Source organism: Rhineura floridana, chromosome 9, assembly GCF_030035675.1.
Source record: "Rhineura floridana isolate rRhiFlo1 chromosome 9, rRhiFlo1.hap2, whole genome shotgun sequence".
In the NCBI taxonomy this organism is placed as follows: Eukaryota; Metazoa; Chordata; class Lepidosauria; order Squamata; family Rhineuridae; genus Rhineura; species Rhineura floridana.
In genome coordinates this window covers 113205691-113228613 of record NC_084488.1, presented here as the reverse complement: position 1 = coordinate 113228613, position 22923 = coordinate 113205691, and the positions used below count along the sequence as shown (strand labels likewise).

Here is a 22923-nt window from a genome sequence, read left to right as displayed (position 1 = left end):
CACTATTAAAAATCAATATGCATATAATAATGTAGACATGCTGTGGACCAGGGGTGTAGCTTTCCAGGGTCTCGGGGGATCTAAGACCCCTTACTTTTTGGGGAGCGGCGTCCCAGCAGGATCCCTCTGTCTCCAGGATCTTATGAGCCAATCAGCATGAAAGGGAAGTGTGTTAGCCACTGAGAAGTGTCTTCTAACATGCTTCCTTGTCCTTTCCTGCGGATTGGAGCCAATCAGAGTGAAAGGAGGTGAGCCAGCTACTGAGAAGCCCCTTCTCAATAGCGAACACTCTCCGCTTTCATGCTTGCTGGCTCCTAGGGATGTCTGTTGTTGTGGGAGAACGTACTAACAAGGATCTAGTTCTCAACACAGCAGCAAAAACATGAGGGAGCATGACTGTGACTAACATGAAGGGATCCTGCACTTCTGAATTTCCAACCACGCTACTGTTGTGGACCACCTGAATGAAGCTCACAGGCCACTAGTGGTCCAAAAACCAAAGTTTGAGAACCCCAGTTTTATTGCAAACCAGTTTTCAAGCTTTGGAACAGTTTACTCCTCTTTGCCGGTTGTTCAAATGAATATGCTTATTGCAAAACTGCTGCCCACTGATCTGGGCCAGTGACACTGGATGGAAAGCACTCTCGTGATCCAGGCTATGTACACGTCCAAATGTATCCATAGTCTACTGATGGAGTATGAGAGCCAGACATGTGGGAATGGCTTTGGAAGTAGCCATCGCTGAGAGGTTCATCTAGACCACTGTTCTTTAACCTTGGGTCCCCAGATGTTGTTGGATTACAATTCCCAAAACCATACCCAGCATAGCCAATGGCCAAGGGTGATTGGAGTTGTAGTCCAACAACATCTGGGCACCCAAGGCTGAAGAACAGTGATCTGCACACATGTCGAACCACTCATAAAACCAGCCCAGTTTGACAAAACCACTTTAAAAACCAACCAGTGTTGCCTTCACCTCAAGTAACAACTCAATGAACTCTCTGTAAAAAGTTTTGCAAGAACTTGGTCTCTCTCTCTTTCTCTCTCTCTCTCTCTGTCTCATTTTGCAAGAAGTTATAAGTCAGTATAAAATAAATGCTTGAGAGATGGCACGATTCACTGAATTTCAATTATGCCACATGACCTTTGGCAAAGCCTTCCATTATCTGAGCCCTCTCTATGCTAGCCTTCCCCGTCTTTTGCCAATTCAGATTCATGTTTGTTCTTTGGGGCAGGGACTGGTGCTTTGTGTATGTACACAATCACCTTTCTCTCATAATAGGCTTCTAGCCACTGTCATGACCTCTTCATGCAACTGTGTTACGTACAGGGGTGAAGCTGTCTGTTGTAGGCTGTTTTGACAAAGGTACACATTTTTGCAAGCCATTTCTCATCACATCATGCCTTTCTGCATGTTATTTTCACTCACATATTAATTTTTATGCACATTCCCCTCATATATTTTCAGAAAGTGTGAATTTGATAAACTCTGCTTGAAATGCAAACTGAATAGAAATTCTCACCCATCCCTAGTGCCAAGGCACTGTGTGAGGTCCCATATTCTTCTCCCATCTGTTGTCTTGCCCACCTTTCTCCTTGGCCTGTTGTAGGACCCCTGCTGGATCAGGCCAAAGGCCCATCTAGTCCAGCATCCTGTTCTCACAGTGGCCAACCAGATGCCTCTGGGAAACCTACAAGCAGAACAGGAGCGCAACAGCAGTCTGCCAACCTGCGATTCCCAGCAGCTGGTGTTTTGGGGCATCCTGCCTTTGACAGTGTAGACCAGCCTTTCCCAACCAGTGTGCCTCCAGATGTTTGTTGGACCACAACTCCCATTAGCCTCAGCCAGCATTGCCAATGGCTGAGGCTGATGGGAGTTGTGATCCAACAACATCTGGAGGCACACCGGTTGGGAAAGGCTGGTGTAGACAGAACTTAGCCACTGTGGCTAGTAGCCGCTCACAGCCTTATTCTCCATGAATTTGTCTAATCCTCTTCTAAAGCCATCCAAGTTGGTGGCCATCACTACCTCTTGTGAGAGTGAATTCCATAGTGTTTGCAATGCGCTGTGTGGTAAATAACTTTCTTTTGTCTGTCCTTCCAACATTCAGGTTCATTGGATGGCCTTGAGTGCTAGTATTATGAGAGAGGGAGAAAAACATCTCCCTTTCCACTTTCTCTACACCATGCATCATTTTATACACCTTTGCCATGCCTCCTCTTACTCACCTTTTCTCTAAAATAAAAGTTAAGAACAGAAATAGACTTGCTGTTCCTAACAGGGCAGGGAGTGCAACGGGACAGGTGGAGGAATGAGGTAGGAGGCCCGGCAGCGGCAGCCAGCAGCCTTACTGAATGTATTTCCTGGTATGTCTGCACTGTCTCCTGGCAAGCACCTGACACCTGCATACATTCCAGCCCCAGCAGAACATATATACTATTTCTCAGGTTGGAATTCTTTTTTGTACCTTGCATGTTGTTCAGGCTGCTGTTATCGTTGTCTAGGTGTTTTGTAACATGTTTTTTTTTGGGGGGGGGGCTGTTACATTTTGTTGACCTTAAATTTTTAATCTACTTTCATTTTATTTGATAATGATTATTTAAGTAAATAAATAGGGGATATGGGGAGAAGTGCAAAGAACCTTGCACTTCTGCACCCAGTAGTGTAGTGGCAAATTCAGAAGTGCAGGGTCCCTTCATGTTAATCACAGCCATGCCCCTTCCCTGTGTTTATCCTTGATAATGCCTAGGAACTAATAAGCATGAAAGAGGACAGTGTTAGCTACTGGGAAGAATCATCTGCTTTCACTCTGATTGGCTCCAATCCACAGGAAAGGACAAGGAAGCATGTTAGAAGACACTTCTCAGTGGCTAACACATGCCCTTTTCATGCTGACTGGCTTGTAGGATGCTGGAGACAGAGGGATCCTGCTCCCAAAAAAGTAAAGGGTCTAAGACCCCCCGAGACCCTGCATGACTGCACCCCTCTCTGCACCACAGGAATAGCATGTGCACTTTGCATCTTCAGGTGGGGCCAAGAATGTCTCCCGTCTGAAATTTTGGAGATCCACTGCTTGTTAGTGTAGAGCAGACCAATGGTTCTCAGGCTTCCCCCCCCCCATGGACCACTTGTAAACTGCTGATGGTCTTGGTGGACCACTTAATTATTTTACTTCCTGTTACAGCAATTGTAATGCACTGTGTTAGATGCTGTATGGTTTTAAATTTTGTATTTCTGTTGCTCTTATGTTGCATTTTTATTCTATCACAATTTGAATCCTATGGAATGCAAATTGTAATACAATGAAATACAATATAGGAAATAAAATAAGCCATCAAAATCCAATTAAAAATCAGTATGGGTATTCAATGCAGACACACTGCTTCTAGCGTAGACTGTTTTGAGCTACATGGAGCAATGGCCTAACTCAGTAATAAGGCAGTTTGCCTATGTCCCCTCAGAGCCTTCTGGAGAAAAGCATCAGAGTGTTGTTTCGGTATAGCTCCCTGAATGCATAGCTTGTAATGAGTGTAAAACGACTCCAGAGATAATGCTGATAAGCATTTCAGATTTCCTTTCCTGGACAATTGTCAATCACCTTCTGGAAAACTTATCAGGTAGGTTTTCTTAAAGAGACAAGGACCCCTCTCATTTCCCCTCCACCAGTCATTAACATTTTTTTTACTTGTAATGAAACTGAAAGGTATGTAAGTTTCCATCTTGGTTCCCTTTTCCCTTTGTGTGTGTGTGTGTGTGTGTGTGTGATTGTTGAAGAAAACAATAAACGGTTTGAAAGACTGAGGGGTATTAGGGGCTATAAGCTGCCTAAGTATCCTGGACGATCTTATCTTTTTAATGAAAATTATTCTGCTCCAGCTCCCTTCCCCGACCTTGTAAGCAGCCTGTCTGCATTTTTATTTTCCTGCTCTTGGTATTTGCTCTCGGTGATTAACTTTTGGGGTGGATTTCCACCTGCCCTCCTCCCAAAGAAGCCCTAATTGTTTAGACTCTATTGTAATGGTGAGTTCCCCTTGCCCGGCATATTCCCCACCCCCATCCCAGGTGAGAGATATTAAATTCCCTCCATTTTGTATCTGTATCTCTCCCCCCCTCCCCGGGGAAAAGAGTGGTGGGAGGGGATTTAAAGTGGGAAAATAGCAAGGGGGGGTGAGAGACTCCTTCCTCCACAGCACTTTCCTTAACCAGTGAAGAGGAGCGGCCTGCTGATCCTCTGAACTAGAAAAAACAGTTGCAAGAAATGTGATCATAGGCCTTCAGTATTTCACCCAGTTTGACCTTTACTTGGGCCTCATATGCACTTTACATTTAAAGCAGTATGATACCACTTTAAACAGTCATGCCTTTCCCCCGTTAAGGATGCTGAGAGTTGTTAGGACTCGAGACCCCCTATTTCCCCTCACAGACCTTAAGTTCCCAGAGATTCCTGGGAAGAGCGATTGGCTGTTTAAACCACTCCGGCAATTGTAGCTCTGTGAGGGGAATAGGGGGCCTCCTAACAACTCTCAGCACCCTTAACAAACTACAGTTCCCAGGATTCTTTGGGGGGGGGGAACCTGACTGTTCAAACAGTACCATACTGCTTTAAATACACTGTGCAGATAGGCCCTTTGTAATGCTTAAAGTATAGAATGGTGTGCGTGAGTATTGAGCAATATTTATATATAGGCTGTGCAAAAGAATAGTTGAAAAATAATATTTAAAACTTTATTTTTTAAAATATCCCAGAAATGGAGACAATAGGGCATATCTACAATTAAAACTTTTTTTCTTATTGTGATACTGACTGATACATAATTATGTTTGTGTAGGAAGGGTTCCAGTTTTTCATGTATATTCTTTTGTATGCAGTATGTTAAAGGCGTGAAATTGCCCTTTCTGTTTTTGGCTCCATATGCAGTTTTCCTTTCACAGAGCTATAGTTCCCAACACTCTTAACCAGCTACAGTTCCCAAGGTCTTTGGCAGGGGGAAAGTGCTTCAAATGTATGGTGTGTGTACATTGCCTTTGTATTCCTTTTCCCCTGGCCTGAGTTCCTAATCCCTTTGTTCAGGACACATACCTAATTACCTGGACTGACAGCATGCAGGCAATTGTGCCCTTTAAATAAAAGGTTGCTTATGTCCTGAGAAGGTGCAACAGAGAACAGGGGAAACGTATATGGATGTACCACTCCAATGTAACTTTTATACGCATATACGCTTACAGAATTGCTTCAAAAACCTCACAAGAAGGAGAGAGAAAATGAAGACCCTCACAGTCTGGTCCTATGCATGTTTACTGGGAAACAAGCCCCACTAAGTTGATTGGGACTTACTTCCAAGTAAGCATACATAGGATTGTGACCATAACAACTTGGGACCAGTTTGTCTAAGGGGCCACCTCACCCCTTATATCCCTTATCTGCAACTGCACTTACCAGATGGGGCACTGCAGAGAGTACTGCATGCCCTAGAGGTGTGTTTACTTTGTACTAGAAACTAGGCTTTTAGTGTTGCAGCTGCAGCCCTCTGGAGTCCATTACCTGATAAAATTAGAAAGATGCCCAACAGCATGATGTTTAGGTGCTTACCGAGGACGTTTTTGTTTAAGAAGGCTTTCCCTGAGGTATGACCCCATCATTTAAGAAATATTAGTTGTACATTTGTAGAAATGGTTTTATTGTTTTTATAATTTGTGTGTTTATCTTATTTTGATCTTGTTGTACACTGCTTGGATGGCCTCAGGCTGCGAAGCGGTTTATACAGTTTGAATTAATTAATTAATTAATTGTTGTTATTGTTGTTATGTGCCTTCAAGTCGACTACGACTTATGGCGACCCTATGAATCAGCGACCTCCAAGAGCATCTGTCATGAACCACCCTGTTCAGATCTTGTAAGGTCAGGTCTGCGGCTTCCTTTAGGGGATCAATACGTCTCTTGTTTGGCCTTCCTCTTTTTCTACTCCCTTCTGTTTTTCCCAGCATTATTGTCATTTCTAATGAATCATGTCTTCTCATTATGTGTCCAAAGGATGATAACCTCAGTTTCATCATTTTAGCTTCTAGTGATAGTTCTGGTTTAATTCCCCCAAGCAGCACAGACAGAAAGATATCTCCTGTCTGCCTGTTCCAGATTTCTTGTTCTCTCTGGGTGCCTCTCTTTTTTTTCAGAACACAGCCACCTGCTTGCAAGTGGTGTTTAGATGGTCCTTAGAGAGCCTTTCTGTGTGTGTGTATGTGCACCCTATGCGCACACAATTGTACATGTGTGCCCTTGGTCTTGTGGCTTTGACACTGGGGCCTTGTTGTCTGCAATGGAGACAGTTGGTTACCGCTCTCCAGCTAGGTCCCTGCTCCGTGCTTTGCGTCTATAACTTCATTCTTGGAAGATTTCTGAGTTTCCCGGGAGATAGAACACGAGCAACGTTTGCTCTGGCCTGAATAACTTGTGAAGCCATTCAGGCTGGTTTTGTTATGAAGGTTACCAAGGGCCTGGAGGGGAGCATGAGAATTGTCTGTGGCTGCTGCAGCTCCTGAAAAACAAGTGTCAAAACAAGAAGTCAGTGCTGGAGGGATTGTATGCATACTGGGGATATTATGTGTACTAGGGCTCTTAAGATACCGCATAGGCAGAAAAAATAATCAGAAAGGAAGGAGGCACCACAGTTATTCTTACCCATCTCCAATTTTTAAAAGAATAAGAGGAAAAGAGCAATATAGCTGTCAGGGAGCACTGACAATATAATTCAGATTATGGCCCTGTCTGCACTATACATTTTGCATCCTTTCCCAACCGTTGGGTCCCCAGATGTTACTGGAGTATAATTCCCATCATTCCTGACCATTGGCTATGCTGGCTGGGGCTGATGGGAGTTGTAGTCCAACAACATCTAGGGACCCAAAGATCGGGAAAGACTCATTTGAAGCTCTATGATACCATTTGAACTAGTCATGACTTCCCCCAAAGAATCCTGGGGACTGTAGTTTGGTAAGGGTCCTGAGGGTTGTTAGGAAACCCCTATTCCCCCTCACTGAGAGCCAGTGTAGTGTAGTGGTTAAAGTGCTGGACTACGACCTGGGAGACCAGGGTTCGAGTCCCCACATAGCCATGAAGCTCACTGGGTGACCTTGGGCCAGTCACTGCCTCTCAGCCTCAGAGGAAGGCAATGGTAAACCCCTCTGAATACTGCTTACCATGAAAACTCTATTCATAGGGTTGCTGTAAGTCAGAATCGACTTGAAGGCAGTCCTTTTCCATTTTTCAATATAAAGCAGCTCTCTGCTTTCTATGTTTCCCCGTATGACTTAGCAGGGCTTCTTGATGCATCTTTGCTTGTTTTTGATATTGTTAATAATATATTGGTGACTTGTTCTTTCTCTCATCATGTATGCAAATTTTGCCATTTATTTATTGTTTCTTCGCACTTTACCCCTGGCTTCCCCCCTTTTTTTTTTGCAGGAGGAGAATCTTTGCCAGACTCACAGCTTGAGATGGGGGGAGGGGAGGATAAAAAGTAAAATCTGAGTAGGAACTGATGCATCTGGATGAGGAGGAAAAGAAAACCAGGGAACAGAAAGTCCCTCTGCCCTTTTAAAAATATTTTTCATTTCCACATAAACATAACAAAACAAATTAAAACAACTGCCAGAATTTAATATAGATTGCAGTTCCATACAAAGACAACATGTCCTCCCTTCCAAAGTTTGCTAACTTCTCATCAGCACAAACATGACTACCGCTCTCACTTCCATGGTTCAGATCTCATTTCTTTTGCATCCTATTTGCTGTTCTTGAGTTCTCACCCTCTCTAAACTCTTCTCCAAAGTCTTTGAAAAGTTGGTGCCAATGCCAAGACCAGTCCAAACTGTTTAGTATGTTGAATGAAACAATACTATTTTGCATAAAAGTCCAGTACATCTCCTTCGCCTGTAGTTCCCTTTTGTGTGTCTCAGCTTTAGTGAACAGAAACTTTGATTCACCTGATGAGACAGCTGTACATGTGGCTCACAGCTTCAAATTTTAATGCCCTGATTTATTGATTTTTATTTTATTCAGTCCTGTGTACCGCCCTGTCCTTTGAGCTTTTGCTTTGATGTAAGCTGACTCATGGATAGGTGTTCCAGATCAATACTTCTGTTCAGAATTTATAAGAAAGTTAGGTCAGAATTAGATGTTTGGTGGGGGACCCTAGTCTGGAAAACATCAAAGAGCTGAAAAGCAAAGGAGGAAGAGTATGGTTTGTGCTGGGAAAGTGGCAGATGGGAGGATGGTGCTTGACTCTTTCCCCTTCCTTCTGTTGTTGTCTTACTACTTCTTCCCCAGAGCAGTTCCCCCCCCCTCAGGATGCAGCAAACATGTGCCCAGAGCCACAGCTGGGGGAAAAGTGGCAGGGGGAGAGGTTGCAAGGGAAAACAGCTGCAAGGAAAAGGATTAAGCACCTTCCCATCCACAGATTTTCCACTACAGTTTGCAACCTTCCTCTATCATGGCAGTTGTTTGGAAAACATCCAACTTCCCAGACGTGGGTCATCTGCCAAACTTTTTGTTCATCCCTTAGTACTTCTTCAGTGCAGTATTGTTTTTCCTAGAGTCTTAGAAGTGGATTCCTTGTTAGGGACAAAATTGTGAGTTCTCATGCAGTGATTCCTAGAAGCCAACATGGATTTATCAAGCATAAATCCTGCCAGACTAATCTTATCTCATGTTTTGGTTGTGTAATCTCCCTGGTAGAATGTGGAAATGCTTTGGACATAATATATCTTGATTTCAGCAAAGCTTTTGACAAAGTGCCCCATGATATTCTGATTAGCAAGCTAGCTAAATGTGGGCTAGATGGAACAACTATCAGGTGGGTCCATAGTTGGCTACAGAATCGTACTCAAAGAGTACTTATCAATGGTCCCTTCTCAAAGTGCGGGGAGGTAATGACCAGGGCACTGCAGGGCTCAGTCCTGGGTCCAGTGCTCTTCAACATTTTTATTAATGACTTGGATGAGGAGGTGCAGGGAATGCTTATTAAATTTGCAGATGATACAAAATTGGAAGGGATATCTAATACCTTGGAAGACAGAAACAAAATTCAAAGCGATCTTGATAGGCTGGGGCATTGGGCTGAAAACAACAGAATGAAATTTAACAGGGATGTGCAAAGTTCTACACCTAGGAAATAAACCAAATGCACAGTTATAAAATGGGGGATACTTGGCTCGGCAATACTATATGCAAGAAGGGTCTTGGGATTGTTGTTGATCACAAGCTGAATATGAGCCAACAGTGTGATGTGGCTGCAAAAAAAAATGCTATTTTAGGCTGCATTAACAGAAGTATAGTTTCCAAATCACGTGAAGTATTAGTTCCCCACTATTTGGCACTGGTTAGGCCTCATCTTGAGTACTGCATCCAGTTCTGGACACTACACTTTAAGAAGGATGCAGACAAACTGGAACAGTTTCAGAGGAGGGCAACAAGGACAATCAGGGGACTAGAAACAAAGTCCTATGAGGAGATACTGAAAGAACCGGGCATGTTTATCCTTGAGAAGAGAAGACTGAGGGAAGTTATGATTGCACTGTTCAAGTACTTGAAAGGTTGCTACACAGAGGAGGGCCGGGATCTCTTCTCGATTGCACCAGCGTGCAGGACACAAAATAACGGGCTCAAATTACAGGAAGCCTAACTTTGGCTGAACACCAGGAAAAAAAATCCTAACTATGAGAGCGGTACTACAGTGGAACCAATTACGTAGGGATGTGGTGAGCTCTCCAACACTGGAGGCATTCAAGAGGCAGCTGGACAGAGACCTATTGACTATGCTTTAATTTAGATTCCTGCGTTGAGCAGGGGGTTGGACTTGATGGCCTTATGGGCCCCTTCCAACTCTATGATTCTATGATTATTTGCTGATCACACCAGCTGTTCCTGGAATAATCCAGCATCAGAGCTGCATGATCTTCAGGTCTGTGTTCTTCACATTGCACACATTCAGAAACTGGAATTAGGTGCAGAATCCAGGGTTCTCAAAATGTTATCTTTAATGTTTTTGTTTAGAATTCTTTGCATTAAGGTTGTTACCATAATATTGAACATTTAAAGGCAATGAATGAATGAATGAATGAAACTTTATTTTTACCCCGCCCTTTTTCCAAACTGGAACTCAAGGCGGCTTACAAATAAAACTACATGTAGTTAAAAACATACAAGAATATACAATTAAGATACAATTAAACTATACGCAACCTTAAAACCATGAAACAGGCACTTAAAATACTAAAAAACAATTTAAAATAATACAAATAACAGCATAAAACAATAAACAAACCTTGTAGAGCCCAATCCTAAACACCTTCTATCTCAAAAGCCTGTCAGAATAAAAAAGTCTTTACTTGCCGACGGAAGGATGGCAAGGAGGGGGCCATTTGTGCCTCCCTAGGAAGGGAGTTCCAGAACCTAGGAGCAGCCACCGAGAAGGCCCTATCTCGCGTCCCCACCAATTGCACTTGCGAAGGTGTTGGGACTGAGAGAAGGGCCTCTCCTGAAGATCTCAGGGCCCGGGCAGGCTCATATAGGGAGATACAGTCTGACAAATAGCCTGGACGTAGGCTGTATAGGGCTTTATAGGTCAAAACCAGCACTTTGAATTGTGACCAGAAACAGACTGGCAGCCAGTGGAGCTGTTGTAACAAGGGAGTTGTATGGTCCCTGTAACCAGCCCCAGTTAACACTCTAGCTGTAGCTCTTTGTACAGTAGGGCCCCGCTTTACGGCGTTCCGCTTTCTGGCGTTCTGCTGATGTGGCGGCTTTCAATTAAGGGAAATTTCCTGTTTTAAAGCTGGTTTTGCAGCATTTTGCGGCATTTTCACGTCATTTTCACGTGACGTAACCCATTATAGTCAATGGGATCCGCTTTACAGCAGGGGCCTGGTCCCTAACCCGCCATATAAGCGGGGCCGTACCAGTTTAAGTTTCCGAACAGTCTTCAAAGGCAGCCCCACGTAGAGCGCATTACAGTAATCTAAATGACTTGTGAAATTCAGAAGCTTGGCTGATGAGGGACATGTCTGCATGATTTTCAGTAGTCGGGGTGCATTGCTTAATTGGTCTGCATAATTGCCTCTTGACACTCTATCCTGATAGTCTGTCTAAGCATAATTTATTGAAGCTACAAAAATGTCTTTTTAATGCAAAATTTGGCCCATCTTAACATAACAAAATGGGATAGATGGGTTTAAACAACCAATGTTATTTGATGTGTGTCTTTGTGATAAACTGGCATGTTGTGTTACTTACCCAAGGCCCTTAGGATAGGGCAGCACTGAAGTGAATAAATAAGTAAATGCATTTTAATGTATGCGTCATGAACAAATCCATTGGAGATATATATCTGAGAAGAAGGTGGGGCGACTTGCTGTTGGAGACATCGCTTATGTCTGTTTGCTAATTTTATTTTTAAAAATTACTTCCTTTGTTTGCAAAAATTCCCAGCCCATGGAATCAGACAGGTCTGGATGTATTTGTCTTTGGTGTACACCAGCTGTAACTTGTTATCCCGCAAGTGATGTAGGCGGGCAGGCACTGCCAGGCTTGGCAGATATTGGGAGGGTCTCCTTTCAGAGATGCAGGTGAGCTACATTTAGTTACCTAAACAGCATGCCCCCAAAACAAAAGGTCTGTGTATCCCAGTGGGAACAGATTTCCAGTTCCGTCCTAGGAAGCTGAATCAGTCATCCCTGTGGTTCAAGAGAGTTGAAAAAATGATGCAGCTTAGAGAGCTGCTGTTCAAAGAAAGACTCAAATGCCCTCCTGAATGTGCATGAACCCTCGGACACACCTAAAGGTTTGTGGTCATTGACTACAATGAGACAGGAGTATAATTTAAATTTTTTTAATGTGTTTTAATTTTTTGTCTGTTGCTGTTTTTAATTCCTTTTGAAAATGTTTTTAATTGCTTGTTTTTAACAGTTGCATTGATAACTTTTGAGTTTTTTTACAATCAAACTGTATATAAATTTTAAGAAATAAAATAGTCTGGGTATATTAAAATACTAGCTCTCCCCCCCTCCCCCCAAGCACGCTCACATCATTCTGCTCCAGGAAAAAATATTTTTTGTTGCTAATTTATGCAAATAATGTATTTCCCTTAGCTTTGCATAATTTGTTCTGCTTTAGGTAATAATTGGGAAAAGCGATGAACTGTGAAGGAACATAGTGAAGCCTTCACCACCACCCAAGAACCTCGGAAATCTTATAGCCTCTCTTCACAGCCATAAAGACCAGAAATATTTTTTTCAAAATGTGATAATAAAATAGTGAAATTCAAGATTATCATACTATTTTGATTTTCGGTAGGTAGGAAATATGTTTCTTCAGCTATTGATTGTTGGGTTTCTTCCCTATGGTATGGTCACTTCAGTATGAATTCTTGATTTTGAGATTCTGTCCCTAATAAATCATGAGCGTTAACATGCCTTACTGGTTATGTTTTCCCCCACACTTCTGTTTTCTGATTTCTGAGTCTGTAGACCTAGGACTGATTCCTACATCTGTAAGAACTCTGCAAAACATGCAATATACAGATTGGCCCTTAGAAGTGTAGGGTTAGGCCACTGTGGTGGCCCATTCCCTAGAAGGCTAGGGGTGGCTTCTATTAGTCTTTCATGTTTCCAGAACTTTCAAGTTTCCAAAAAGCCATTTGGCTTTGCAAGTTTGACTTTGTGCCTTTTGAACCCAGGTGGTATTTTGGGTGTGACATTCATAAATCCTCAAGATCAAGGTAGAAAGTGTTTGCTGGTGGATTAAATGTCTCCTGAGTGAGAGGAGATGATAGGAAGAGATACATTAAACCCAACCGCTCACTAATCTCTTGGGAATGCTTTGCCATGTGGTGAAATGTTATTGCTTTAATAAGTGAAAGAGGGAAGAAAAAGAGTCCTGTGTCAAGATATTAATGCCTGGCACTTCGGCAGCTGGGGATGGCTTTGATCACGTTCACATATTCCAATCAGCACTGAAGCTATAATGCACATCTAAGCTCTTTCCCTGCGCACATGGCAAGACTAAAGAGGAATTTAAAATATGTGGGATATAGGAAAACCTCTTAGTGCACTGCCTACAATCTGCTCCCAAAGTCCACATTGGGACTTTGGGCCATAGAGCATCTGCCTTGCATGCAAAAGGTCCCAGGTTCAATTCCTGGCATCTCCAAGTAGGCCTGGGAGAGACCCCCCCCGCCTGAAACCCTGGATAGTTGCTGCCAGGCAGTGTAGCCAGTACTGAGCTAGATAGACCAAAGGTGCGACTCCTTATAAGGCAGATTTCTCTGTTCTTATATGTATAGATGCAAATTTAGAAATAATTACTATAATTTAAATAGAAATACAATATATCTCACGTAATGGGGAAGACACCGTCTCTGCCTGCTCAGTGTGCTGACCAGATGCTGCTAACTCTTGATGGGTAACTTCAAGGCTCCTATTCTCTTTAGCTCCCTTTATGTGGAATGCTTTTCCCAGGAAGGCCCACCTGGCACAAACTGTGTAATCATTTTGGTGCTAGGCAAATATACATTTGTTTTGTCAGGCTCTGCGGAATGCATTGCTTGCAAAAATAAATGTACATTAGTCAAAACTGCATACAGAAATGGGTGTGTTTGGAGAAATTTGCACTAAAATGCTGAATTCTCATGAAGATTATTTTTTTAAAAAAATCACAAATTGCTGCAGAAATGTGGAGAACTGAATTTAAGATTGGAAAAATGAAAAACCCAGAGAACCAAAACTGACAGAAACTTCCATCCTTAGTTGCAGGTGATTATATACTAGCTAAATAGAAAATGAAAACTGGAACGCGCTGCCTAGGAAGGCCATGAAGTTGCCTTCCTTGGAAGCTTCAAAGAGAAGCTTTATGTTCCGAAATAAGGCAAGGGTAGCCAACTAACAGCCTGTGGGATGTATACAGCACACAGACTAATTTTATCTAATTCCTGGCAGCCCTAGCAGATTTTAATCAATAACTTCATTAATAGTAGGAAAGAGTGCTCATATGGCAAAGAATGCTTTTAAAAAGTTATAAGAAGTAGAGGTTGTTCACACTTTAATGTTGCATCTCTCCTTTTTTTTTAAGGTAACAAATATAATATTTGGGTATAAATATATCTAAGTACATGCGCTCCATGGATTGTGACCCACTTAAGACTAGATGTTGTCACCAGCTTCATTTTGGAGGTGGTCCATTATAGTGAGATGGTCAAGAACCTGTGCAGCCTGGTATAGTGGTTCGACTGTGAGAGTAGGTCTGTGGTGACCTGAGTTCAAATCCTGTCTCGGCTGTAAAGTGTACCAGGTGACACTAAATCACAGCAGATCCACACCATACATCTAAAGCATATCCAGTGCACATTTAAATTTCATGACTTCCCCCAAAGAATCGTGGGAACTGTGGTTTCCCCCTCGCAGAGCTACAGATTCCTAGCAACCATAACAAACTACAGTTCCCATGATTTGGAGGGAGGGGGCAAAGTCACGTCCTTTAAACATGCACTGGATGTGCTTTAAATGTGTGGTGTGGATTTGCCCCATCAGTCACTGTCTCACAGACAATTATACCTAACAACAGGGTTGTTGTGAGGATAAAATTAGTCTTCATGGCGGTACGGAGAACCAGTGAATAGCAAGAATTGGTGTGGCTTAATGCACCTCCAGCCTCCGGACCAATATGTAGAGAATTTACTAGACCCCAAAATACAGACTTTGGTCATTCCCAGACCATGGTATCCTGCTTCAAGATATGGGTTAGGATGGATAATAATACTTAAGATATATATAGCATGTTAGACTGCAGTCCTATGCACACTGACCTGTGGACACAGTGAGCTCTGCTTCTGAGTAAACATGCATAGGATTGTCCTGTTAAAATGTTCGCTGGTGTGTTCATGTGAGCTACATGTACTTTATCTGATGGTAATCCTTACAACAACCCTGCATGATAGGCCAGTGCAGGTGGAGACCTGAGGCTGAGAGAGAATGTATTTTCAGCAGTTACCTACAGAGCAATCCAACTGCCAGGCAGCCAGTGGAGGGGGAGCCGACAGAAAGGTCTCCGTCAGGACTTGGCACAACTCTGGCCAATGGGCCCCCTGGGGAGTAAGACCTTCATGTAGGCCACAATGGGATTTTAATTTTTTTTTAACTCCACTGGCCTTTTGGCCAGCAGAGTTTGAAAATGGATCAGGACTCGGGGAAGGGGTCTGAACGTGAGAAGGATCTCATGTAAGTCCCCCCCTGTGGCTCCGCCTCCACTACACCTCTAACCCCCCTCCCCATTTTCAGGCCTTCTGCCAGGCCTCCGTCTGCTAGGCTGGCTGTCCCCAGCGGACCCCTGGTAGCACCGGGAGGTTCCTGACGGAGCCACATCTCCACCGCAGCATAGGGTTGCTGTAAACTGCCCAGAAAGCTTTGGCTATGGGGCGGTATACAAGTGCAATAAATGAATGAATGAATGAATGAATAGGGCACATCCATCTCACCAAGCCCAGCGGAAGGGTAAGTTGGATTGTGCCCTTGGTGAGTTCATGGCCAAGATGATATTTGAATTGGGGAGCTTCCTGATTTGTAGTGTCTTAGACAGCCTCCAAACTGTCAGTATTTTATGGTGTGCGTTTGTGTGTATGTGGATTCAAACATATACAGGGAAATGTAGGTTAATGCAGCTGAAGTGAAACAGACTTTTTGTGGTTAGGAAAGTGATGGGGAAATGCACTGATGGAATGCACATATAACCTTCCTGCAAACAAATAAGAACAAATTCTGAATGAAGACTGGATACAGTCTAACCTCCACATACTATGTGTGCAAGCAAATCAGGATGAATGCTCAATAAATAATCATCTGGAGGAGCCTTTAGCTACTATGGAATGCCAGCTATGCTATTAAATGATCCACTGGTTCTTATGTGGTCCAGTCTCACACCACTCCAGTAATGGCTGAAAGAAATGGATAATGTTGTTAGGGCTGATCACGTTTTTACCTCCTAAGCTGACATCACCAGACTCCAGTAGCAGCCAGGATGTGTATCTAATGCTTGCAGAATATACACTGAATGTGCAAGTGTATGTGTCCATTTCAAGCCCACACTGATAACTAATATGTAATTATGAAACAATGCACTATTTACACCAAGGTGTTGGCTGCTCACAGGGTCAGGACTCTAGCATGTTTGATTATTAATCACTCCGTGCAGTATGCAATTTCTAAAATTTCAAAAACGAAACAAAACCCACAACCCCATCATCACAATGGTTTGGGAAGGTGCTTTGGCAAGGTGCCCTCTGAAGGTCCCCCTCCTCTCTAAGGCCCTCCTGTCCACTCTTTTACTCTCTTCCTCTGGGTCCAATCCACACAACTACACAGAGAATTTGCTATTCCATTCCCTCCTTCTTGTCATTGCTTACAGAGGGCAACTGAACAGGCAGCGATAGCAAAGGAGGAGGAGCTGCAGAACTGGGTGGCTGCAGAAAATGGCAGCAGAGCCCCTGCAGCAGTGTGGGCAGCAGTAGGTGCCCAAAAATGCCTTCTTATTTATTTATTGAAGTATTTGTCATTCACACTTTTATGAAAGTATATCTAGGCAGCACATATAGCGCTAAATGTGTTGCATGTACTTCCATAAATCTTTAAATAACAGCTGCCGATGTATGTGGGTGGGTGTGGTAGTCAGGCACATTGCCCCTTTTTTTCCATACTAGGATCCCAACAAAAATAGCCTTTCCTAAAGTTGGTATTTGGCACGGGAAGGGCGCCAATGTGAACTGCCCTCCTGTGCCAAGCAGCAACTGAAGGACAGGGTGGGTGGGTTGTTGTTGGGACCATGGTGCAAGAGAAAGTATGCAGTTTGGCACATAAACTTTTTTTGGGGGGGATGAGGGAATTGTGCTAAGGAGTTAAACCAAGCAATTAATGGAAAAAGTGGATTTTACAGGAGGGATTTGAAGAAATACAAAGAAATGGCAAGGCAACATGTAGGAATTCTGGGAGAAATTGCATGAATAAGAGAGAGTTTTAAAAGAGCAGGAGAATTTGGGGCAGCAGGGGCAGACTGATGAGATTGGGCAGAGCTGTAGAAAGTTTACCTTTAAAAGACTAGGAGTGTTTGCTCAATGCAGAAAGGGAAAAGGAACCAGCATCAGGGTTTGACGTTATATGGAAAATGATGAGGTGACTCAGGCTGTATGCACTCCATACCTTTAAAGCACATTCGAAGCACATTTCCTCCTCTGTGAGTTTACCCCCCCTCCCCGACAGCCAGTGTGGTGTAGTGGTTAAGGTGCTGGACTACGACCTGGAAGACCAGGGTTCAAATCCCCACACAGCCATGAGGCTCACTGGGTGACCTTGGGCCAGTCACTGCTTCTGAGCCTTAGAGGAAGGCAATGGTAAAACCACCCCTGAATACCGCTTATCATAAAAACCCTATTCATAGGGTTGTCATAAGTCAGAATCGACCTGAAGGCAGTCCATTTCCATTTTCCGAGTTTACCCCTCGCAGAGCTACAGTTCCCATATTCTTAACAAACTACAGTTCCCAGGATTCTTTGGGGCAGAAACGCTTGTTGAATGTGCTTTAATTAAAGGTATGCAGCCTCAGTCTGTTTCCAGTCTGTGTTGCTTTCCCATGTGTTCACTAATAAATCCATTCCGTCCTGTTTCTGCATCAATTTGCAGGTTTTTCTTTTTTTTTTTTTTTTTTTTTTTTTTTTTATCTTTTCAGTGCTTTTTTTTTTTTCTTTCAATAATTTTTATTCAGATTTTCATAAAACATACAAAACAAAATCATAAAACATTCAAAGACAAAAAACAAAATCAAAAATAGTTAAACAAAAAGAAAAAAAAGAAAAAAAAAACAAAAATAAAAAATAAAGGGTAAAATATTGACTTCCCATTTGTCAAAGATCAAATCAGTTATAAGTCTATAATATATAACAATCCTGTCTCTTAAGTCATATTATAAAATCACTTTCCTCCAGTAGTTATCTTACTTAATCATCAAATCTCATAAACATTACTTTATTCTTTCCACAAAAAGTCAAAGAGAGGTTTCAATTCTTTAAGAAATATATCTATCAATTTTTTTTTCCAGATAAGCATATCGATTAATCCATCTCATTACTAATTATGGTAATCTTATTGTCATAACCATAGTCAAAATAAACATTTCAATTAATCCATCACATCAGAATCTGTTAGGTTCAGTAATTTCAGTAGCCATTGTTCTATTATCTCTATTAGTTCCATTTTCCATCTTCCATCTTCAGTAGTCTTGTTAAGTCCAGTAATTTCAATATCCAATCTTCCATTATCAATATTCCATAATAATCTTGCTGTCAAAGCCATAGTCATATAGTAAGAGTCTGATGGGAATTACCTCTATCCCAAATATTTTCTTGCCATCCATTCTGAATAGGTTGCTGAAATACTGCTGTAAAATCATATCTCTGTTCTTTTTTTCAAAATACACTGGGTCATCTCTTAAAAGTTTTTCCATTGTCACATGGCTGCAGTTAATTCCATAGATTTTCTCTATATTGGGCTCCATCACATCATTCCAGTCCAGAAGATAATCCATGCCATTGATAACTTTATCTCTAGAATCTTCATTAATTTCTTCAGAGATAACATTGAGTTCCAAACAATAGATTTTATTTCTAAAGTCCATAGACTCCAAATCTTGTTCCTGTTCCACGTTTGTTCCAATCTCCGGGATCTCCTCTCTCACAGGGACCCCTATTCCAGTCTCCAGGGTCTCCTCTCTCACAGGGACCCCTGTTCCAATCTCCGGGGTCTCCTCTCTCACAGGGACCCCTTCCAGGGTCACCTCTCTCACAGGGACCCTTATATCTTTAATCTCCTGCTTCATTTTACTCAATTCAATTTTCGTTATCTCAATCTCATCCATTATTTTCTGAAACATAGTTATTTCCAGATTCTCAGCCACTTTCTTAATTGCCATTTTAAAAGAAAAATATAGGAAAACCACTTCTTATTTCAGCAACAATTGGGTTAATACTCCAAACTTGGTGACATCACAGTATAAACAGAGCAGACAGCCTTATCTCTCCAATAGTTAAGTAAACAAAATGCAGTTCCCAGGATCGAAACAATTAATGGCAATCGTCAAGAAACAGATTCGTCAAAATAAAATAGACCAAAAAGAGAGTAGTCTCAAAACAGTATAATATTTTTCAAAATAAAAATCTGGAATAGAAATCCCTCTTCTGTGTATATCTTTAGAATGCAAATCCAGGACAGCTTTTTGCAACAAAAACAGAGATAAGCTATTAATTAGTGCGTAGCAGAGAGAAGTTACGGCTCCCCAGTGAGATGTCAAAAACCGATCAATCTGGCAAATCTCTTTTAAACAGCAACAATTTAAGTCAAGTAAAAGAAAAATATAGAAAGAAGGGTGCTTGCCTGTTAGTGCGTTCTCTCTTAGAAGATAAGATGAACGTTCGCTTTAACAGATAGAGCTTGCTGTTGAAAATCCGTCCCACCTTCGTCGGCTGGACCTCGTCCCATAAATTAATGAGATCTGGTCGTCCCAACAAAAATAGGCTTTGAGGTTAATCTCTTCGTTTCTCCCTACCCGGGAGAAGTTTAATCAGTCAAAAAAAAAAGAAAAAACTGACTGATATATCTGAATAAGCTTCTTTTGAGGCAGGAGCCCGTCTCAAAAGCAGGCACAGGCTAAGTCACCCTTCCCGGAAGTCTGCAGGTTTTTCTTTTTTTAAAAAAAAAAACAGACTGTGAAAAGTTGTATTAATTAATTAAATATTCATTTGATTAAATATTACTATTAAATTAATTAATTAAATATTTTTAAATTGGCTTGTCTCCAATATGTATTCTTAAATCTATTTTATCTCAAAATAAACTATTTTAAATGCGAACGCCATTGCAACTTTTGGAGACGTGCAAACTCTGCTGGATAGTTAAGCTCAAAACCACACATTTGTCAGAGATGAGCAAGTCAGTTCGGGTATCAAGATCTACAAACATCAGAGTTCCTCCGGCATCTTCTAGGTGATGTATCTTTATGTTTGATGGGGAAGGGAGTCACATTATAGCAGCCTTTGCCTTCAGGTATTGTTGCACTAAAGTTTCCATTAACCTCAGCCAGATGTGTTGGCTGCAGCTGATGGAAGTTGAAGTCCAACACATCTGGAGCTGCCTGGTTGGGAAAGACTGTGGTACAGAGATTAAACCTGGCCTGGTTTTGAGTTGGAATTATCTAAGATTAATTGCTCAGGAAATGAAAAGAAGTAAATCACCAGTTTCTAATGTGGCGTTTGGTAGACTGTTGCAGCAAGGGTGTAGCTCTGGCTTTCAGTGTAGCAGCAACAGAGCTGGCCACTACAGAACAAGTTTGGCAAAGGTGCATCAACAACCCAATGTAATTAAAACCCCTCCCTACTTCTCCAGCTGTGATATCTCCAGAGAATCTAACTATAGCTGCTTATTGTCCGGATGTTTGTTTTTGAACTGGATTGCTGCACAGGATGAGCAAAGCCTTGCTCAATGGCAGCAGTGATGTGTGTTGTGTATCACATTGAGGCTGTGAGGAGGCAGATAGGTAGAAAGAAAGCAATGTCATCAACCAAGTAACGAAAAGAATGTGTCCAAAGAATTAAACAGAAGCTTAGCCATATTGGAGCTTGACTATATTGATGGATGTCAGAGAAATCACCTGGGCTAGAGCCAGGAACCTTTGGCTCTGTGTGCAGCTGCCTTGTGTGGTGAGCCACTAGAACTGCATCTTGGGGTGCTTCCGGATGACGTGTTTAGTGAGCGTGCACGCTGATTTGTTTGCAGGGTGCTTAAGTGATGCTGCATCAAAGGAGTGTTATGCCACACTTTCCAGTGAATTTTCCCATCATTTTCTTTTTAACAAAAAGTCTGGGGTTTTTTTTGGGGGGGGGGAATGGGTTACTTATTCAGGAGCACTAAACCAGCTTCAATTGCACACCCTGAGTTTGCCAGTATGTGATGGAATCCCATCCAAAAATAGCAACGGTCTTAAGCGCCCTTGATCCATCTTCCTGGGCAAGTACATTATTCTCTAGCTCTTGAGACTGGCTGGCCCCCTCCACCATCCACAGGCTAGCCGTTCGGTCGTCCTAGACAGGAAGAGCTATAAAGGGCCTTCGCCGGAGTAACAGTGGTCTTCCCCCCTCTGGACTGGTTTCCCTCCCCCCTCTTTTTTTGGCTCTGCTTTCTAGCTTCATTCTGTGGTTCTGACTTCCTGGCCAAACTCCTGGTTCCCCTCCAACCCCGCCCTAGTGATGAAGAGGGATTAGCATCCTTTGCTTGTATTTGCCTTTAATTCTACAAACTGAACCACACCCACACACCCAGGTCGCATCCATGCCATTCATTTAAAGCACATGCCTCCCTCAGGGAATCCTGGGAACTGTAGTTTACCCCCTCACAGAGCTACAGTTCCCTGCACCCTTAACAAACCACAGTTCCCAGGATTCCTTGAGGGAGGCCATGTGCGTTAAATGCCTGTTGTGGATATGACCACACAAATGGTAAGGTATGCATTATCAACTAAATATCTGGCCCTTTAAGAGAAGCAGCCGTAACCCAGGAGCCCAGCTCCTAGAAGGGTTACTTGAAGGTGTGGCTTTGCAGGAGAAGTTAAGTAGCGCTCTGTGCAGGCTCCCAGGCCTCCTCAAGAATAATGTTTGTTCTACCATCAACTCAGCTCATCGTGAGCTTCTACATCAACAGCAGAAAACAACAGAACATTCTTATGCTTGATGACTGGGGCGCTATCATAGTTGTTTCCAGGTGCTCACATCCCCCTCTCTCATAATACTAGAACTCGTGGATACTCAAAGAAGCTGAATGTTGGAAGATTCAGGACAGACAAAAGGAAGTACTTCTTTACTCAGCGCATAGTTAAACTATGGAATTTGCTCCCACAAGATGCAGTAATGGCCACCAGCTTGGATGGCTTTAAAAGAAGATTAGACAAATTCATGGAGGACAGGGCTATCAATGGCTACTAGCCATGATGGCTGTGCTCTGCCACCCTAGTCAGAGGCAGCATGCTTCTGAAAACCAGTTGCCGGAAGCCTCAGGAGGGGAGAGTGTTCTTGCACTCGGGTCCTGCTTGCGGGCTTCCCCCGGGCACCTGGTTGGCCACTGTGAGAACAGGATGCTGGACTAGATGGGCCAGTGGCCTGATCCATCAGGCTCTTCTTATGTTCTTATCCAGTCCATGTGTGAGCACCGGTAGTGTAGTTGCTGCCCTGGGCTCCTACTGGGAGAAAGGGCAGGATATAAATCAAATAATAATAATAATAATAGTGGCAAATTCAGAAGTGCTGGGCCTCTTAATCATAATCACACCGTGCTTCCTTACAGCCATGGCCCCAGGATGCTCCGTCTCTTCAGCAAATACAGAATTGTAAAACCAGAAGAAAACTGATGTGTGCATAGGCTCCCCAGCACATCTGTCTCTCTGGGAGCTAAATGTTGCCAGAAACTTTTTGATTTTAAGCATTCTGAAATGAAGCCAAGTATGGGACTAGAATTTGGAAGACCAAGGCACTTTGCCATGAAGCTCACTTCTCACTTACCCCAAGAGCCAATCAGCATGAAAGGGGATGTTTATGTTAGCTACTCAGAAGAGTCTTCTCAGTGACTGACTCACCTCCTTTCATTTTGATTGGCTCCAATCAACATGAAAGGACAAGGAACCATGTTGTTAGCCAAGTGAGAGAACTCTTCTCAGTGGCTAACGTTCTTCCCCTTCATGCTGACTGGCTCATACATAGGGACAGACCCTGCTAGGACTCTTCTCCCAAAAAGTAAGGGGTCTACAATCGCCTGTGACTCTGGGCAACTACACCCCTGGCGAGCTCTGT

The 22923-nt window shown here is 42.7% G+C and overlaps 1 protein-coding gene across 3 annotated transcripts in view; it reads left to right on the top strand.

Moving 5' to 3' along the window:
• SHROOM3 (shroom family member 3) overlaps positions 1-22923 on the top strand; it is a 252739-nt gene that overhangs the window by 104486 nt on the left and 125330 nt on the right. The window lies entirely within an intron of this gene.